Genomic DNA, 5,000 nt, shown 5'->3' with positions numbered 1-5,000 from the left:
TCAGAGTAGGTGAGACTACCCGCTGAATTTAAGCATATTACTAAGCGGAGGAAAAGAAACTAACTAGGATTTCCTTAGTAGCGGCGAGCGAACAGGAAAAAGCCCAGCACTGAATCCCACAATTATGTTGTTGGGAAATGTAGTGTTTGGGAGGATCCATTTATCCTGTGATGTTATTTTGTATCCAAGTCCATCTTGAATGGGGCCATTTACCCATAGAGGGTGCCAGGCCCGTAGTGATCGAAATACATTTCAGGAGGATTTCTCCTTAGAGTCGGGTTGCTTGAGAGTGCAGCTCTAAGTGGGTGGTAAACTCCATCTAAGGCTAAATATGACCACGAGACCGATAGCGAACAAGTACCGTGAGGGAAAGTTGAAAAGAACTTTGAAGAGAGAGTTCAAGAGTACGTGAAACCGTTCAGGGGTAAACCTGAGAAACCCAAAAGATCGAATGGGGAGATTCATCGTCAGCTCATTTTGTATATATATAAGTTATGATATAGGTTACTACTTGTAGTATTGCTTGTACATTCTTATATATTTTATTGCAAGATGTTGTCGGCGTGCACTTCTTCCCTAGTAGAACGTCGCGACCCGTTGAGTGTCGGTCTATAGCCCGAGAGGTAGCCTTTAATTTTTTCAATTAAAGACCCTTGGTGTTTTTCTGACTGGCTGCTCGATGGTATTCATCAGGTATTAAGCCGCATATTATATGCGTTTATATCCGTCGCAAGCGAGGTCAATTTTTAGTAGTACGGACCTAGTGCCGTCGCTATAATTGATCAGCTGTTGGTTGTACGGTATTCTAAAACTGGCTTATAATTAATACCGGTCAGCGATGCTACTGCTTTGGGTACTTTCAGGACCCGTCTTGAAACACGGACCAAGGAGTCTAACATGTACGCGAGTCATTGGGATTTTTTTTAAACTAAACCTAAAGGCGTAATGAAAGTAAAGGTCGTTCTTGTAGCGATTGAGGGAGGATGAGTTGTGTTAAGATACAGCTTCGCACTCCCTGGGCGTCTCATTCTTATTACAAGAAGAGGCGCACCAAGAGCGTACACGTTGGGACCCGAAAGATGGTGAACTATGCCTGGTCAGGATGAAGTCAGGGGAAACCCTGATGGAGGTCCGTAGCGATTCTGACGTGCAAATCGATCGTCGGAACTGGGTATAGGGGCGAAAGACTAATCGAACCATCTAGTAGCTGGTTCCCTCCGAAGTTTCCCTCAGGATAGCTGGCACTCGTTTTTAAACGAGTTTCATCTGGTAAAGCGAATGATTAGAGGCCTTGGGGTCGAAACGACCTCAACCTATTCTCAAACTTTAAATGGGTGAGATCTCTGGCTTGCTTGAATTTATGAAGCCATGAGATATATTTAATTGAATCAGAGTGCCAAGTGGGCCAATTTTGGTAAGCAGAACTGGCGCTGTGGGATGAACCAAACGCTGAGTTAAGGCGCCCAAGTCGACGCTTATGGGATACCATGAAAGGCGTTGGTTGCTTAAGACAGCAGGACGGTGGCCATGGAAGTCGGAATCCGCTAAGGAGTGTGTAACAACTCACCTGCCGAAGCAACTAGCCCTGAAAATGGATGGCGCTGAAGCGTCGCGCCTATACTCTGCCGTCAGTGGCAAGAGAAATATATATATAATATATATATTATGAAGCTCTGACGAGTAGGAGGGTCGCGGCGGTGTGCGCAGAAGGGTCTGGGCGTGAGCCTGCCTGGAGCCGCCGTCGGTGCAGATCTTGGTGGTAGTAGCAAATACTCCAGCGAGGCCCTGGAGGACTGACGTGGAGAAGGGTTTCGTGTGAACAGCCGTTGCACACGAGTCAGTCGATCCTAAGCCCTAGGAGAAATCCTATGTTGATGACGGTGTTTTTTTATAAAAAAAAAATATATATATATATTATATATATATTATAATTATTGTAACACACCCGTTGGGCGAAAGGGAATCCGGTTCCAATTCCGGAACCCGGCAGCGGAACCGCATACAATTCGGGCCCTCGTAAGAGTGTTCGTCGGGGTAACCCAAAATGACCTGGAGACGCCGTCGGGAGATCCAGAAAGAGTTTTCTTTTCTGTATAAGCGTTCGAGTTCCCTGGAAACTTTTAGCAAGGAGATAGGGTTTGGAACGCGAAGAGCACCGCAGTTGCGGCGGTGTCTGGATCTTCCCCTCGGACCTTGAAAATCCAGGAGAGGGCCACGTGGAGGTGTCGCGCCGGTTCGTACCCATATCCGCAGCAGGTCTCCAAGGTAAAGAGCCTCTAGTCGAGAGATTAATGTAGGTAAGGGAAGTCGGCAAATTGGATCCGTAACTTCGGAATAAGGATTGGCTCTGAGGAGCGGGGCGTGTCGGGCTTGGTCGGGAAGTGGGTTTGGCTAACGTGCCGGGCCTGGGCGAGGTGAATGGATCAGTAATGTTTCAGAATCCGAGCTCGGTCCCGTGCCTTGGCCTCCCACGGATCTTCCTTGCTGCGAGGCTTCTGTGATACTTCACCGTGTCGTAGTCGTTCTCTTCGGCCGCCATTCAACGCTCAGCTCAGAACTGGCACGGACTAGGAGAATCCGACTGTCTAATTAAAACAAAGCATTGCGATGGCCCTAGCGGGTGATGACGCAATGTGATTTCTGCCCAGTGCTCTGAATGTCAACGTGAAGAAATTCAAAAAAGCGCGGGTAAACGGCGGGAGTAACTATGACTCTCTTAAGGCGGGAGTAACTATGACTCTCTTAAGGGCCTTAGTTACTCATTTCCCAAAGGCGACGAATGCCATCTCGCTCGCCAAGTGCCTGCCCCCACCTCCACGTGGTGGCCGCCGGGTGTCAGTCGCTTGTTTCGACTGGTAGCTAACGGGGGAGGCTATGTTGCCCAGACCATCGGGCACGGGGCTCGGAAAGCCTGCAAACCAGGCAAGTGACCAACCGGCTTTTCGAGATTTTCTTGAGCCCTGGTGGAAAAGTCGGGGGGACAGGGGCATATTTGCCTCAACGGCTGTCGGGTTTGCAGCCCGGCAGTCGTCAATAGCTTGCACCTAGAAATTCTGAAGAATCACTGGGGCCATTCCCCAGCCGCCGGGTTATGCCTCGGAGGCCCGGCCAAGCTATTCCTGAGGGGAGTTCTTCGGAACCGTCCACCCCTCGCGAGCTCGAAGCTCAAAACCCCGCAACAACATCTGCGGGGAACACCTGCCACATTTGTCAGCCTCCTCGCACGTTCAGTACGTCGAGGGGGTTGGCAAATCACAGGCGCACGCACCGTCCCGCAGCGCCTCCGGCGGGGCAGCGACCTGTACCTGGTCCTGCCGCGTCGGATGCCGCACCACCTGCTGCCCAGGGGGGGTTCGTGTGCCCCGATTGCGCTCAGGCCTTTGGTACCCGCATCGGCCTCGGAGTTCACAGGAGGTCCAAACATCCGGACACTGTGAATGCCGAGGTCGACGTCGATCGCACCCGCAAGGGTCTGTCACAGGAGGAGTTGAGGATGGCTGCTGCGGAGGAGGCCTACGTCGCACACTTCGGGTGTGACAGAGCCGGGAATCCCGTCCGGTTTATCAACCTCTTCCTGGCACCCTTTTTCCCCGGAAGAAATTCTGATGGAATTAAGTATGCCAGGAAGACGGCTGGTTACCGCCTGCTAGTCCAACAGGCAATTGCAGCACTCCAAGACATCCCTCCTGCCCCACCCTCCCCGCCTAGCACCCAAACCACCCAGATGAGCAGCCCGGCCGCCGATCTGCCAAGCGCCTCGGGAGAGGGAGCGTTGCTCCCGCCTTCTGACCCCCGGGACATGTATGCTGAGGCCATTAGGCGTCTCATGCGTGTAGTCTCCAAGGATGACGCGAGCTTGGGTCATCCTTTGATTCGCCTCGGGGAGCGGCTGCTGGGGGGTGACGACGTGTCTGGTGGCATCGCTGACTGGATTCGTTCCGTGGCGGTACCCCCAGTTAGGCGAGGACGTCGTCCTCGCAGACGACGTAGAGATCAGGAGGGCGGTGAGCCGAGCCGCCAGAAGATCCGGCGTAGGGAATACGCCAAGATGCAGTCCCTATTTAGGGCCAACATGAGCAGGGCTGCTGAGTTGGTTCTGGATGGGGAAAGGGACGCAGCGGTGCCTCCCCTGGGGGAGATGGTCGAATTCTGGGAACCAGTATTCGGCCATCCTTCAATCCAGGTGGAGCAACACCCGCGTCTGCCTCATGACCAACAGAGGAACGCACTGGCGCAGCCCATCTCTGCTAAAGAGGTGGAGTCTGTCGAAGTCCCTAATGGCTCGGCACCTGGCATCGACGGGATCACACCGCGGGCGTGGCAGCAGTGCCCGATCGCTGTCAGAGCCCTCCTCTACAACATGGTCCTGTACACCGGCTCCTTCCCCGAAGACATCCTGGTAAGTAGGACGGTCTTCGTGCCCAAGAAGGCGAATGGCATGTCGCCTGCGGACTTCAGGCCCATCAGCATCGCCTCAGTGGTTGTGCGTCAGCTGCACAAGATCTTAGCACAGCGCATGATGGCTGAACATTTGGTCGATGAAAGGCAACGTTGCTTGGAAGATGGTTGCGCCGAGAACATAGCAGTTCTGGCGGCGGCCATCAACCACGCCCGTAGTCGCCGACGGGAGCTTCACATTGTGTCGCTCGACGTTGCCAAGGCCTTCGACTCGGTCAGCCACGAGGCCATAACATCGGCCCTCACTGAGGCGGGTGTGCCTGACAGTCTCGTGAGGTACGTGGAAACCACGTATCGCATCTCCACAACCATCTTGGAGGTGCCGGGCGGGAAGTCCGGGAGAATCGTTGTGAGGAGGGGGGTGCGACAGGGTGACCCTATGAGTTCCATCATCTTCTCGTTGGTCACCGATCGGATCCTGCGGTCGATACCATCGTCCGTCGGGTACCAGATGGAGTCGGACCATCTGATAAATGCCGTAGCATACGCGGACGACATCTGCTTGGTGGCCTCTTCGACCACCGGTATGTCTGCGGCACTGA

This window comes from Diachasmimorpha longicaudata, unplaced genomic scaffold, assembly GCF_034640455.1.
Source record: "Diachasmimorpha longicaudata isolate KC_UGA_2023 unplaced genomic scaffold, iyDiaLong2 ctg00000207.1, whole genome shotgun sequence".
NCBI classification, from domain to species: Eukaryota; Metazoa; Arthropoda; class Insecta; order Hymenoptera; family Braconidae; genus Diachasmimorpha; species Diachasmimorpha longicaudata.
This window is presented reverse-complemented; position numbering follows the sequence as displayed.